Raw genomic sequence first — 17,021 nt, 5'->3', positions numbered from 1 at the left:
AGCTTACAGGAGTCCACTTTGGCGACAGTGGCAGACATTCAGTTACCAGACACATCAGTGACAGTTATTCCAGATGTAGATCAGGTTCCAATCTCAGAAGTGGTAGGGGAAGAGAGTGGTAAAATTAATGTGTGCCCAGAAGCAGTGCAGTGCTGTCTACTTGAACATTTTTCAAGCCAATCACTTGCTGCTTGGTTCTACTTAAATTTCCCAGTCAATTTTTTTTAACTTACAGTTAAGAATCCTAGCAAATGCATGATTGTTTTCTGTTTACCACTCCACTTATCAATATATTTAACAGCATTTATTTTACTATGAAATTTCTTTTCTTAATTTTAACATTAGATAAAATTTTTGGCTTAGATTTAGGAGCCGGGTTAATAAAACTACAACTTTGTTTTCATATGATGTTTTATTTGAAATTATGTGAGTTACATGTACTAATAGTACAAATATACTCTAATTGGTGAACCTATTTTCTTGAAAGGAAATATTCACTCACTTCATCATTTATACTGGCTGCATGATATTCCATTGTTAAAATATATCAAAGCTTGTTCTATACCTAAATAGAAGGCAATTATGTATTATCCAATCTTTTGCTATTAAAAGCAACTCATGATAACCTAGTAAACAAATATGTTTAAGTTCTGAAAATCCTTATAATGGGATATTACATAACAGTTAAAATTACGTTTATGAATAATTTTGTAACATTATAAAATAATGCACACAGTTTGAAATAATGTGTGAAGAAAAATTTCAAAGTATATTTTTTAAAGAACTGTGGTTACTTGGCATGAGTGATTTTTCATTGTTATAATGTTTATTCTGATACTCTACAATAAGTGTGACATTAGTTAATGAATTTTTTAAGTTGAATTCTGAATAATGCTTATTTTTTGCATGAAGATGTTTGTATTCTAATTTTACTATGTGCATCATTCCATTTTCGTGATGCTGTGAAAAAACACTGCAGACTGGGTCATTTATAAAGAAAAAGAGGTTTAATGGACTCAAAGTTCCACAAGGCTGGGGAGGCCTTTCAATCATGGTGGAAAGAGATGGAGGAGTAAAGGCACGTCTTACAGGGCATCAGGCAAGAGAGCATGTGCAGAGGAACTGCCACTTTTAAAACCATCAGATCTCATGAGACTTATTCACTATTATGAGAACAGCATGGGAAAAATCCATCCCATGAGTCGGTTACCTTTCACCAGGTCCCTCCCATGATACATGGGTATTATGGGAGCTACAATTCAAGATGAGATTTGGGTAAGGGCACAGCCAAACCATATCACTATGGGATTGATTTATAGAAATAGGATTACTGTATTAAAAGCATAAAGTTACCCTTAAAGGATAACTTGTATATTCAGTCAAATTCGCTTATTTCAAGTTTTTAGGATTATGCTGAATTAAGTATATTTCTAGAGTCTGGATATCTTAACCGCACAGGAATAGAATGATCCAACTCCACGACAGAAATTAAGGCAAAACATCTACTTTAAATATTACTTATTGGGTAAATATTTCCAATAAAGGGAAACTAGTAGGTTATATCAAAGCAGGAGAAGGCTGCATTCTGAGATGCTTATTTTGGTGTTTTCATTCAGAATTTTGTTTTCACATTTTATTAGCTAAAGAAACTCTGTATATTTAAACATTTTTGAAAGAAGTCATTCTATAATAAGTAATGGAATATTCTAGAAAGGAAAGAAAACTAAGAAAGCAGCTGGAAAATTTCTGAGAAAAGAAGCAAAGACCACATGTTTAGAAAATATATTTAATATCAGGATTCTAGTTAAATTTGTTTTGCAATGATTGTGTTAAAAAGATTAAATTTCATCTAATGTATCTGGTTTAAAAATAATTTTAGGTTATTCACTACTTATACATTTTAACATTAATTCCATATTTTAACTGTCATTTTTCTGGATTTCTTGGAGGTATTTTCACAAATGCAATAAACAGTCATTAGCATAACATGTCAATATCTTCATTAATGTGATGTATTGGCAATCTATTGTGGATATGTAATATAGTATGAAAGACTTAAACAAAAATTAGAAATAAAGAATTTAGATTTGTGTCTTTGGTTTTATACAGCAGATTTTGTACCTTATTTCCTTTGAATCCCTGAAAGCATAATATCAACTTGCAAAAGATTTTGCACATCTGTTAAAATGCAACTGGTCTATGCTGTCCACCAGCAGTGAAGTGCAAAGGATTCCACCCAGACTCTATTTCCAGATTGTTAATTCCCTTCCAGATGGTACTGCAGAAGGCTGCATGGAGTGTATGACTTTTTTAGCCAATTCATGAAAAATTCTATTCCAAGAAGAAAATCTCTATTCTAAGTAGTGACATGTAATATAGACATCTTAGGTTGAGCACTCTTTCTCACCCGGTAGTTGAACATACATAGCAGTTCATAGTTAGCAGACATGTTCATTACCTAGTGTACTAGTAATCAAGGGCATATTCTTTCTCTAGGAAAGAAAGGTAAAGTAAGCCCCTTACATTTATCAGCAATGTTACATATATGGAACATAAAGTGTATTTTTAAACCAATTAATTCTTTTCTTTCTTTTTTTTTTTTTTTTTTTTTTTTGAGATACTGTCTTGCTCTGTCACCCAGGCTGGAATGCAGTGGTGTAATCATAGCTCACTGCCGCCTTCAACTCCTGGGTCTAAGCAATCCTCCTGACATGGTCTCTCAAGGTGGTGAGATTACAGGTATCCAACATCATGACCAGCCTCAAATAATTTTATAGTCTATTATAATTTTTTCATCATTTTATTATATTTCCAAATATATGAAACATAACAGGAAACCTATATGGATAACAATGTGCAAATACAATTTAGACATGTTCATATAAATTAAGTTCTAGTCTTTTGTGTATTGATTTTTGATATAGAGAAAAGAAAGAGTCATTTTTAAATGGGAGGGAAGTCCAGAAGGAGATTTTAAAAGAGGAAAAGTTATCATTTATGTTATAAAGCATACACAAATAATATATCAAAGGGAGTAGAACACTATGCATGACTGTTTGCTATCCAGTGATTGCCTTCCTGTCATCAAGTATTTCTACCCTAAGAAGGTGCATACCTGATTTTGGAGGGCAATAATTTAAAGTAAATGTAAAGAAAATACAAATTTTACATATTAATACTTAGCACCTTTCATATGTAAAGATGTAGTTTAAGGAATCACTCTTTGCCAGTCTCAAACAAGTATAAAATTAGTAAACATTTATTAAAGAATAGATTCTAAAAAAATAAGTTTGGTGCAACGTTAAAAATAATCTACTATAAAATTAAAGTGTTACAATTTTGGATTTTACACAAAAATATCTAAAGAAATGTTAATCTGTGAGTTTGTCTTATGTCTCCATAATCTCAGGCCCAATGTATGGATTCAGCCAACCTATGGAGGAAACTAGGACATACATATCTCATTCAATTGTTTAATCTTTTGGTGCTACCCATTGTTCAAAGGAAAGGGCGGCAAGAGGAGAAGAAAGTTCATCAATGGAGGACAAGTTATCTGAAGATGCATTGATCAAGTTAGAGAAGAGGCACAGAGAAATAGAGTGAACAATGTGAGGAAATTTTGGGGGCTGGAATGAAAAATAAATAAAAGTTTCTAATTGTTCTAGGTTTATTTTGTATATTTTTATTCAAAGTAAACACCAATTTCATATGAACACCAATGAGCACTTTATCAGCCTTTAGGATTGCATTAGTCCATTCCCACATTGCTATAAAGAACTACCTGAGACTGGGTAATTTATGACGAAAAGAGGTTTAACTGACTCACAGTTCTGCAGGCTGTACAGGAAGCATGGCTGGGGAGGCCTCAGAAAAGTTACAGTCATGGCGGAAGGCAAAGGGGAAGCCGGCAGATTTTCACAAGGGTGGAGCAGGAGAGAGAGAGCAAAGGGGTAAGTGCTACACACTTTTAAACAAGCAGATCTCATAAGAACTCACTCACTGTGGCAAGAACAGCAAAGGGAAATCACCTCCATGATTCAATCACTTCCCACCAGCTCCCTCCCTCAACATTGAGGATTACAATTCAACATGAGGTTTGTGTGGGGACACAAAGCCAAACTAGATCAGGATCATTTGACTTGATGTCAGCTTCAGAATACAGAAAAGGACAGAGAGAAAACAAGGGCCTTGAATGTAAAGGTAGTTTGTATAATGTGAGGAGGAGGAGTTTATATGGAGCAAGGCATTATCCTCTAAACCAGGGGTTAGCAAACTTTTGTTGTAAACAGTCATATAGTAAATATTTAAGGCACTGTGGGCCACACCTTCTCTGTCACAGCTACACATTTCTGCCATTGTTTGCCAAAAAGCAACTATAGTAAATAAACAAAACAAGTGAGCACGACTTTGTGTTGACAAAACTTTATTTATTGAAAAATGCCATCTAATTTTTATATGTCATAAAATCATAGTTTTATTGTTTCCAATCATTAAAAATTTTCTTTTAGAGATGGGGTCTCATGATTTTTTCCAGGCTGGCCTCCAACTCCAGGACTTTAAGGAACCTCTCACCTCAGCTTCCCAAATAGCTGAGACATCAGACTTGCACCACCACGCATGGTCAAAACTTTTTGAAATGCAAAAAGCATTTTTAGCTAGTGAACAGTACAAAAATCAAGTGGCAGGCGAGATTTGCCATTCAACCTGTACTTTGCTGGCACTTGCTTTAAAGTAGTGGTCTCCAAAGTCAGGTATGTACCTTCTTAAGGTAGCAATACATGACGACAGGAAAGCAATCACTGGAGAGCAAACCGTCAAGCAACAGTGTTCTCCTCTCTTTCATATTTTATTTGTGTATGTTGTATAATATAGATATGTATTTAATATTGTAGTAGATGATAAATAAGTTTATAAAGTGTACTCCAAATTTCATTTTAGCTGACAGAGATCACAATCCAAACATCTGGTGACTAATTTCCTAATACAGCTTCTCAACTATTGGTATAAGTAATACATGTAGCACCCAGAAGTATGCTGAATGAAATACAAAGTTCTTTTGTGGGTTTTTTTTTTTTTTTTTTGAGATGGAGTCTTGCTCTGTCTTCCAGACTGGAGTGCAGTGGCACTATCTCGGTTCACTGTAACCTCCCACTCCCAGGTTCAAGCGATTCTCATACCTCAGCCTCCTGAGTGGCTGGGATTACAGGCACAAGCCACCACACCGGGCTAATTTTTGTATTTTTAGTAGAGACGGTGTTTCGCCATTTTGGCCAGGCTTGTCTCAAACTCCTGACCTCAAGTGATCCGCCTGCCTTGGACCCGCAAAGTGCTGAGATTGAAGGTGTGAGCCACCGCATCTGGACCAAAGTTTTCATGGTAATGACCAATAAACCACTGCTTTCTCAATCTCCAGATAAGTTGCAAGTGTGCTATAATATCATTTTGGGTCTACCCTGTATATTGCAGATTCTCTGTATCTAATATTTGACATTGCAGAACATCATTCAGTGTTTTCCTTCATCCTTCAACCACAGAAGTGTTTTAATACGTCTCTTCCTATCAACCTGTTTGCCAGAGATTATCCACTGTGCTTCTCCCTTATCCCTTCTTCAGTCCCAGGCTGAATGGAAGAAAGCGTAGCCCTAACATATGCAAATGTTTAAGAAATCCAGGAAGAGCAGACCTCTTTGCATTAAATGGCTTAGGCGGATAAGTTGCTGAAGGTTCTCTTTTGTTTGGCTCAATCTTATCACTGAAATACACATCTGAAAATGAGGGTAGGAGAGAAGGTGTTGGAAGTTTAAGAAGAGAGGATTCCCTCTTGAAGGACATAGAAATCACCTGGAGTGCCTTTTTAAAATCTGAGTCATTAATCATGGGGCTTCAGCAGGACCATCTGGGGTAGATTCTGTTCTCATCATTTTACCAGTGGTGCAAGGTAAAAATACTGCTTATCTCTTTTTAAGAAAAATTACGTCAGCAATGCTCTTAGACTTAGCTTACGTATATCAATTCTATTTCTTCATTGAATAAAGTATACAACATGAAAAAAATCACTTTATTCCTTTTCAGCATGTGGATTTTAACTATGTATATACATCAGGAGTCACACTTATCTTCGTTGAAAGAAAGACTCATAATCTTCATTAGGTATTCACAGATTTTATCTTCCTTCTTTCCCTGTGCACATTTTCTAAGGCTATCAGAAAGTCAGTTTTTGCCATAATGCAACCCTTTCACTCCTACATCATTACTTTTTTTTTCTATTCAGTTGTATCATTCCTATCAAGTTAAAAATTGTTTACACATGCACACACACACCAAGTACATTTATTTATGCAAATTAAAAGTGGTTTTCAATTATTTTTTGAGAGTGAAATTAAATCCAATTTGTAAAGTAAGAACAAATTTACTAAATTATTTTGTGTTTCAGTATTCATTAAAGTATATTTACTAAAATTAATTTTTATCATAATCATGATCAAAAGTTCTATGCCATGAAGACTACTCCATGATTTTATTTTTATGAGAAACCCAGTATCCTTGCTTTTATTGTATTATATTAAATATAATAATATAAAGACTTTCTTTTATCTTGCCATCCATGAGTTGTATCTATCTGTACAGGTGTGTAAGTTTTGATATGTTTCCCGTTCTCTTGGTCTATATTAACATAGTTTAAGTAATACAATATAAAATTTATCATGCAAATATTCCTTACATTTGGGAAGAGAAAAAGGGAAGAGCAGAAATGAAGGAGGGAAGGAAGGAAAGAAGGAAGGAAGGAAGGAAGGAAGGAAGGAAGGAAGGAAGGAAGGAAGGAAGGAAGGAAGGAAGGAAAAAAGGGGAGGAAGGAGGGAAGGAGGGAGGGAAAGAGGGAGGGAGGAAGAAAGGAAGAAAGCAAGGAAGAAAGAAAGGAGGGAGGGAGGAAAGAAGGAGACAAAGGTTAAAGCTGCAATAATTGACTATCTATTAATAATTACATTTTTTCCTCCAGGCCTGAAGTCTAGCCAAGCCCATAGCAGTGACTATTTGTCACTGCTGCTTAAATTTATGAAAGTTGAGAGCAATGGCTTGGTAATTTGGAATTCACCTGCTGAGCTCATCTAGTCTCTATTTGGAATTTTGCAATGTCCTGCATTACACATGCATACACTGCACCGTCATTTACAGATGCAATGAGAGAAAACCTGATAAGATGAGTCTTTGGGAGAAGAAAAGGCATAACAAATACAAAAATTAAAACACTCGGGAATAAGGTAAATACTGAGAGTAAGAACTGGCAATGAGACAAATATTGGATTAAGACAAATACTGCTGCAGATTCCAATGTCAATTCTAACGGTGCTGGTAAAGATTGGATTGTGTTGACAGTTGAAGATGAGCAGCTAAAGCAGAAAGTAAGAAAAAAATCTTCTAGGCCTGAATCCTATGTCATTGAATGTTTTTTACTCAGGTAACAACTTATTAGATTATAAAAATAAATTTAAGCACAGGTGGTTGTACTCCTAAAAAGAATTAAGATTAATAAATTAATGCAATTAATTTAAATTGACAGCTAATAGTAATATATGAAACTCATTTAAGCCCCTGAAATATTTCCTCTTTTTAGTCTTTGAGAGATAAATTATGCACAAATATCTCATACCTACAAAGAATGTTAATTATAAAATATAGGTGTTAAGAGCACGATGAACATTGTGTTTAGATAATATCACTACCAAATCTCTAAACTCACATTATTCACTTTATTATCCTAACATATTTTAATTTGTTCAGGTGTAATGCCACGATTATTGATGTTCATCTGAGAACCTTTTCATTGGAAGACATAAGAGAAGTAGATTAGTGTAGCAGTCAAAGCCTGGACTCTGAAATCAAACTCAGTTTAAATGCAGACTCTGCCCTTTCTTAGGTATGAATTCTTGGACCACTTAAGTAAACTCAAAGGAGGGAATCCCTGAATCCCTGGCTTTCATATCACCTTTCTCAGATGTGATGCAGAAAAGAAGAAGAGAAGTGGGGCCTGAAAGCTATCAGCAGTCAAACATCAAAAATGAAACCAGATTCTTCATTATTCTGAGTAATGTTAAGAATTAAATGAGGGTTTTGTTTGTTTTTTAGTGCCTAACACTCAGAAAAGGCTCAATAAATCTTACCTAGCATATCTTATCAAAGATGTTGAATTGGAGTCTAACGTGCATGACAGTGAGGGAAGAATGAGACATAGTCATGAGCTCTAAGGTTAATTATGTTTGAGGAGAATGAAGAGGGACCTTTCTAGGGATAAGATAATGAGCAGTAGCAAATTTTAACCATCCTAGACTGTTGAGGTTTTGTATTTATTAAAGACCAAGATGGTTCATGTTTATAATTAGCAGTTTTCACATCCATGTTTCCATTCATAACCTCAATACTAGTCTGGCACCTATAATAAAATTTTTAATACACCTTTGCTGTGATAATAAACATTATTTATCAGAAACATCTACGTTGAAATTTAGAGGATAATTTTAGCATTGGTTACTCAAATTGCATGGTAAATCTTTAAATGATTGCAAATTTTACCATCATTCTTCCTTTAGCTATTTTTACCTCTCTGCTATATTTTTTTTCTTTCTTTTTCTTATTTCTAGGACCATTTACTACTTGTTTTCTCTTTTGATGTTTTCTCTGTGTAATTTGTGGGTCATATTTTCTTCTCAAACTTCCAAATTGTGGCATTATTCTAAGGCTATATCTTCACTCTCGCCTATATATTTTTGGTTAGTTCATCCTCTTTTACAGTTTGAACGAAGGTATTATTTCCAATACCAAAGTGTCTCCAAAAACTCAAGTACACATCATTCAATGACCAATTGGTTAATTATTAGTGCTTTGTACTCAGTGTCCACAATTACAAGTAACTTCGTTACACCAGATTCTTCTTTGGATCTTCTTATTTCATTTAATGGAACCATCATTCTCTTCTTAACCAGTTTGAAATATTAATATTTTTATTCTCGCTCTATCTACAAAATGTATCTGTTTACACTTTGAGTAGTTTGTCTTTCACAGTTACAGTACCTTTTATATCTACTCTCTTTTTACAATTTCCATTACTACCGTCCCAGTTCAGTTTTCAATAGCCTTTCTAAAAGGCTATTTTAGAATAGCCTTTTATTCTAAAACTCCCCATTTTCCATTGGGGAGGTGATTCTTCATACTTGAATTTCATTTTGGCTGAGGGGAATTTACTTTCTAAAAGACCATTGAAGAAGCTCCCTCACTGATCTTACCTATCCAGTCTCTTTTCCTTATTCATACCCCATGTGATATTAAGTTAAATAATTGTAAAGAACAACTGCTTTGCTAAAAAAAAAAAAGAAAAAAAATCACTATCAAATCATGTTGTCCCTGAACTTTAAAGCCCCAGCTTGCCTTTACAGCCTGTGTCCAACGACTCATTTACATATACTAAGTGCTTCAACCAAACATACTATGTACATTTTCCCAAAAATTCTCTGTGCCTCCCAACTCTACAGCTTTTATCTTCCTTTCCATTCTTCATAATTTCCCACTGCTTGTGACATCCCAGCCTGTCAAAATTTTACAGTCTTTGGAAGCCCAGATCAAATGCAATTTTCTCAATTTTATCCACTCTCCCCTTATGAGTTGAAGTTCTCTCTTTGTATATTGTTTTCACAATTTCAAGTAGAAATTTTAGGGTTTCTCTTTATGGTCATTTGTCTTCATCTGCTTTTTCCCCTACTAGAATGTTAGTTCTTTAAAACAGGTATTGTGATTTATCCAACACTTGTGTTTGTTCCATGATGAAGCAAAGTAATTTTCATGAAATAGACACCATTTAATTGTTATTAAGAATGCATAAACACCTTTATGTTGTAATATATTAGTATTTAGGAAATTAAAAACCTTTTGTCTAATGATGGTAAAATAATTGAACAAGGTTATATAGCTTGTCACTGACAGAACTGAGTAAGAACCACAATACGAAGACAGAAGAGAAATAAGGCACAGAGGAGAATAGACAGTTTCTAATCCAGTTTCCAGTGCTATAGTTAGAATTGTGTTCAGTTACAGCTGAGTAAAAATAAAACTGCATGGTAAAGCAATGACAATGTCCAAATATTTAGAAAACAGCCATAGATTAGAGATTCTTATCAAATACTTAAATCCATCTGATTAGTACTTTCATACTTGAAAATAAAATTTGAACAGATATAAACACAGTATATTTACATTTTCCTAGAAATCTCCATTGCATGACTGCTGAAGAGAGTCAGCAATTACCCAGGGACCAATTAGCTTGTTTGTGGATTATCTACACCCTGTGGCTTCTTCCTCTTTGCTTTCCTCCTCTTTTTTTGCCTTTTGACCACTTCACAGTTGTTAGAAGAAGAAATTAAAGAAGTGCTAAAAAGTAGAAAACCAGAACAAGTGAAATTAAGACTCTAAATTATTATACATGAAACACATTTATGTTATTAATAGTTGGCTGAATTTTTTAAATAAAATGCCAGACATTTGAGCCAAAGGGTAATTAATTTATTATAATTTTTTTCAAATTTGTTATCTTAATCACTTAATTGTTTCTTTTGGAAAGCTCAAAGCTTGTTCAGTAAGATGATACAGAAATAATTATTAAAATCAACCTGAGGAATTATTGAATATTTCATTACTTCACGTTGTCTTGCATAGTCACAATTTGCTAAAGTTTATCAGAAGAATATTAATAGGATTCTATGACCATTTAGTCTAAATATTTCTAAATGTCAGTCTAGAATATTTCTGTGTAGTTTATTCACTGACAGTTTTCACTGATTTGCTCCTACTCACAGAGAAGTTCCCAATACAATTGGAAAAATCCATCTTCAACTACTAACATACTCTTTTCTATTTATGTACAGTTGGAAAGGATCCTAAAAATCAATTTGTATCATTTTCCATTGGGGAGTTGATTCTTCATACTTGAATTTCATTTTGGCTGAGGGGAATTTACTTGAGCACATGTTAAACATTTTTTGTCCACATTTCGTGTCCTCTGTTATTTTGGGACAACTCAATGTTGGCAATCTCTGTGGAGTTTCTCTTTACCCAGGAGGTCTGCACTCAGGGTTTCATGAACACAATGCAGAATTTCCCCTCTCAGCTGTCCTGGGACTATTTCTTTTTCTTCTAAGAATAAAATTCTGTTTCTGACATATAATGATTTTCCTCTGTACTTGCCTATAGACCCAATGTCTAATAGTTTCTTATTCTTTAACTTTTCTATTACATACCTTATTTGCAATAAATAACCCCAAATCACGAGGTAAATGGTTATTCAAACTATTGTTTTATCCCAGACTATTTGATAAAAACTTTAGCTTTCCCATTTTTACTTTCTTAGCATCATTTTTCTAGTGTGTCTGACATTTCTGCCCAAATACAAAAAGGGAATCCCTGAATCAAATTGCAAATGTTTCTAATGTATTCTGTGCACTCAATTGTATCTCAAAATCATCCAAGGAAAGGAAAACATCAGATTTCCATGCTGAATCAGGAAACAAGAGAGTATTTCAATCTTGGAACCATGAAATTTTGATAGTAGATATGATTGCAATTTTTCTGTATATTTTATGAATTTGGTAAAAGTTTTACTTAACCTCCTTTATGTATCCTATTCAAAATAGTTTTCACGCAATACTCTCACCTATTTCCTTTATTTTTAGGAAATGTCATCGATCCATATTTTTAAATTTTTACTATTAATGTATGGAATTCTTAAAAAGTAAAATCGGAAGAGATCAAGTGAAAGCTGTACTTTTATGCCATTCTTTCTACATGTGGTTTTTCTTAATTCTTCATTCTGCACACTTGAATTGAGCATACAAATCACTTTTCTAGAAATAAAAGTCAAATTTGTTATGTGTATAAAATGGTTCACAGCTTACAATACACTGCCAAATGTACTATATCGCCTCCCAAATCATGGTAATCCTGTGAAGAATGTGGTCTGGTTATTATTATTATCTCTCATTTTATTGATTGGAAAACTGATGCAAAAAAGGAGTGTCTTGTTCTGGAAGCACAATTCAGGCCCCAATTTTGAACTTGATTCTTACATGTTTCACTAATGTAAGCTGCCAGTGAAAATAAATGAACTAATAACAACTTTATTTGCGTAGTGTTTTAAAATTTATACAGGAATTTCATATGAATTCTCTTTCTTATTTTGGTAGAGTGTAGAAAAAAGAAACATTTTCTTTCTATTACATCAAGACTCATGTTTCTATCTTTGGTTACAGACTAATGTAATATGAAATAAGAAAAATGGAATCAGGAGGAGAAAAACGTTTAAGAGAATGAATGACAATTTTTTCTACATTTTAATTTTTCTTTTTTAAAGTAATGTGAAAATACATAAAGGAAGATAAAAATTTTTAAAGGATGATACAGTTTTGTGTGTTTCTTATTTTAATATGTTGATTTTCAGTTGCTACCACATGTAATAAATGTTTTCCTGTATTTCAAGATTATGAAATGTCAAGTGAAAATATTTTATATTTTTATGAGATTATCAGTGGGTAATTATATATTTGAGAGAGAGGGGGAGATATAGAGGAATATACACATACATTTATAAAAGTATTGCAGAACCATTAAAAAGTCTGCTTTCTGTAATACAGTTTTAAAATGTGCATGAGAAAACAGCATAAGGGTCAGTTCAAAAAACCCATGCAGCATTATAGAAAAATCAACAAACATATTGCTTTGCTTATTAGGCTGCAATCATTTTAACCATACACTTAAAAATAAATGAAATGTATTTTTTAGGATAAGATTTAGCAGAATGCTACATATGACATAGAGATTATTGACAGCAATGGAAACGTTCAAAACAGCAGAAAGTTAAAATACTCTGCTGAAATACCAAAAATAGTGGAGAGGAAATGGAAAATTATTTGAAATGTTAGAGACGTTTCATTCCAGTACCTTGGCCTCATTATATTATCAGCTAAATATAAAATACATAGACCAGATAAATGTCTCATTAAGTCTTTCACAGTTCTTTCTGGGAAGTTGGTAGTGGTCTTGAAAACGAAAAATAGAGAAATGTTTTATATGAAAATTATGGCATAAAATGTATTTCAGTGAATGTTTTTATTAACTCACTGTGTGTGGTAAGGCATGGTAGTAGAGTTATAATTTTATCAATTGCTCTTAAGACAAAGATGTATTCTATATAGTAAGCTTTAAGACTAAACAAAATATCTGTTGCATTTCACGTTTAGTTACATTGTCAACTGCTCAGATGTAGTCTATATTAGATGCTTTCTACCTCCATTTTATGAGAAGGCTTTTTTCATACAATACCATTTCTGAGCTAATAGAAGCATATTAAACTATCCATATTATCCCATTTAATTTGACATTTATTTCTACATACACACACTCAAATATTAACATACAAAAATAGGAACATATTTCATGTTCCGATTTATGTTCTGATTTACTTATTTATGATTTTCATCTAAGATTCATGTGAACACAACACAAGAGGATTACAGACAGGAAAATAGCGTTACTTTTCAGGGTAAAAATAACTTTCTTCCTCAATTAATTCATGTAATCTGAATTATTGCATCTAATTAAGAGACTCATTCTCTTCCTATAACAAAACAGGGAAAAAATCTTTACAATGAATTACTGCTGTATTTCTCATTCTGGCAAAGTTCCCACTGCTTTCAGATATACTTAATGACAAGGTGAATAAGATGACACCACATTTTCTTTCAAAAATGTAGTCATGCTGAAAATATCTATGTAGAAGACAAGTCACAACACATAGAAAATATCATAAAGGATGCTTGTTAACAATAGAAAAAATGAATGGAGAGGGGATAGAAAGGTGTCAGATGAGAGGTGTTCATAATACCTGCAAAATAAACACCAGCTTCAGTTTCAGAGACAAGTGAGTCTCAAATTGACAGATGGTGGATGATTGCTTCTGGTGGAGCGAATGATGGTTAGTTTGCAAGTAAAAGCAGATAAAGGAGCACATGAATAATAGTCAAATCTTTGGTATGTGGGTAAGGCTTAAATTATAAATGGCTTAAATTATAAATGGTTCATGATTGACTGGCCACAAGAAGTTATTAAGAATGCACATATGGTGAAGAAAGGCAGTAGTACTCTAACAAATGAATGCAACTGGTCATAAAAAATCCTATAGTGAATGGAAAGGAATACTTGGAAAACAATAAACTTGAAGGAGACCTAAAGGTAGATGAAATACAAATTAAGCCGGCACTTGCAACAAAAGCAACAAAAACATGCTTGGAATATGGGCATGTTAGGGTTAAATTTTGGTTGATCTAAATAATAAATTTTTCTCTTCAAAATGACCTGGTCATGTCTCTAAGAGATATTTCACAAGTTAGTTTATCCTTCTGTCTCTTGAAGAGACTATGCGTATAGAACCTGGTACCATCTTGAATACCATGCAGAAAGTTGGCTCCTAATCTATTTCTTATTTTTAAATCAGTGCATGTGTCCATGGTTTTTTTTTTTTTTTTTTTTTTTTTTTTTTAATTCAGGTAGAATCAACAAGGCTATAGCAATAGTTTGAATGATTATAAATCATAAAATGCTAATTCTGAAATTACTTCTAGAAGTCATTTGCTCTAAGCTCCTCTTTCATTTTTCATTTGGAGAAAGTGAGGTCCAAACTGTGTAGCTGAATTCATCAAGGCACAACTAATTATTTAGTGCCTTAGCTAAGATTAGAAATCAAGAATCCTGATTCCCAGCGGACTCACCAAAAAGTTAGAAATAATGACTCAACCAATCATAATATTTATTTATGGAAAAGTGTGGTTGTTTTCCTCTTCTTTAAAGAAATATAATGTCATTCTGAAAAAGAAAAAGCAAAGATAGTTAAATGTAAGAAAATTGGATTCAACTTTAAATAAAAGCTCATTCTCCAGTTCTCCTCTTTAACTATTTACCATGGATTCTGAATTGGGGAAGTTCCTGATCTACTTTAACTTCTAAACTTCTTAAAAAATTACTTTTAAATATCCAAGTTTATCATTTAATTCAACTGTTGACAGACTTTACTGTATAGGATTACATATTTAAATAACACTTTGAATTTGTATGACCTATTTTAACACCTAATTTGATTTACAGTTTCTCTTATTTTCTCTCTATGAGATTTCTCTCTACGCTAGCAAAGCATGCAAGGATAATTAATCTTAGTCTGATTACTGTCAAGAAACAGACAGGTTTCGATTCCACACAGTTTTTGTTCAGACAGGAAGGGATACAAATGAGTTTCCAACAGAAAGTGGTAGATACTCTTTTACCATTGTATTCTGCTCAAGGTACTTTCCCCAAAATAAGTTGAGAAACGTGGTGTAGAGAAAAGAGACCTCAAGAACAGGGTGACTGAGCACAAGAGAAAAAAAAAAAGACTGCAACTTGCTCTCAGGGAATGGAGGAATTTTTTAAAAAGAAAGGTTGAAATCCATCAGTGTTCTGTTAGTCATCTCCTCTTCCATCCTCCTCTCCTTCCTCCCCTTCATAATCATGTTCATCTTCTTCACCTTCATCCTCATCCCCTTATTCGTCAATATCTTCTAATCCTTCCTCCTCTTCGTCATCATTATCTTCTTCTCCTTCTCCTTCTTCATCATCCATATTGGGAACCAAGTAGTGCTGTAATGGGTTTGGCCAAATATCATCGAGTTCTGTGAGAAAAAGAAAAGCCTGCTCCTGTAGCTCTGCTGGATGCTGGAGGGTGCCTAGGCACTGTAGCAGTGCATAGAATTCCAGCTTTTTACCTCCTTTCTCTATATATAGGGCTCAGAGAGTACATTGTGTCTCTATGTGAATATGGACAGTTAGCATTTACCAACATGTATCTGACTACTTTCTCTTGTTTAAAAAAAGAAAAAAAAATCATTAAAAATGGGTTTACAGAAGATCAGCAAAGGCTGGATTTGAGATGTTTGAGTGAGTTAAGTGGTTATTTTGGCAACACGGCTTCTCCTTTGGCATATTTAATTATGATATTTGACTGACATCCTTGCAGTTTAAGATGACACTTTTAAAATAAATTCTCTCCTAATGATGACTTGAGCCCTGCCACTCAATGGGATAATCAGCAGAACCTGTAGGATCTTATTTGGAATTGACACCTTCTATTTTAATTTTGTTTCTGTTTATTTTAATTTTTGTTTGTTTGTTTGTTTCACTGAAAAGGAAAGAAGATGCTCCATCGTTAAAAATGTACAAGTTGCTTTGTTACAATAAAACAAAATGTGTACCAAAAAAAGAAAGAAACAGAGAGGTTAAGTGAATGGCTCCAGGTCACACAGCAAGCCAGTAGCGAATTTGTAAATGTCTTGTCTGAATATAAAAACATTTAGACAATAAAATAATTATTTAGGGTCATCAATAGTGGTAACACTTGCCATGTTGAGATAAGAAAAACATATTTAAAATCTCACAGGATATTTCCTCATGGCAAGAACTGGCTTAGCAAATATTTTCCTAATCTTAATTTGTGTATATTTAAACTTGCATATGAAAAAACAGAAGAAATTCAATCCTATTTAGTAAAAATGTTGAATGCTCAGTATTTGCTCTTTTGATAAGACAGCATGTATTTTCATTTAATAATATAAAATTTATTCTTTTCCTTTTTAATTTTTATGAAACGGTGAAGTCAAACACCGAAGGATTTTATTAAAATTAAAATAACTTTGTTTAGGTAGTACATAATATAAACAAACAGTATTTCAAAACTCTTGTTTGTATGATGAAAAACACAGAAAATGTGGTAGATATTTTTGTTTGTTTTGATTATAAAATCTGAACAGTACATAGACAAAAAATTACTTTCCTTAATTTTTTAAACCATACTCAGAATTTATTACAGAAAGGAGATCTTCAGAACTTATTACAAAAAGGAGAGCTTCAGCACTGCACTTACTTGAAAAAGGAAGAATTCGAGTTTAAGAAATAGGGCT

Source organism: Macaca fascicularis, chromosome 12 (assembly GCF_037993035.2).
Source record: "Macaca fascicularis isolate 582-1 chromosome 12, T2T-MFA8v1.1".
Classification (NCBI taxonomy): Eukaryota; Metazoa; Chordata; class Mammalia; order Primates; family Cercopithecidae; genus Macaca; species Macaca fascicularis.
The sequence above is the reverse complement of the archived record's forward strand: the minus strand, read 5'-3'. Positions refer to the sequence as shown.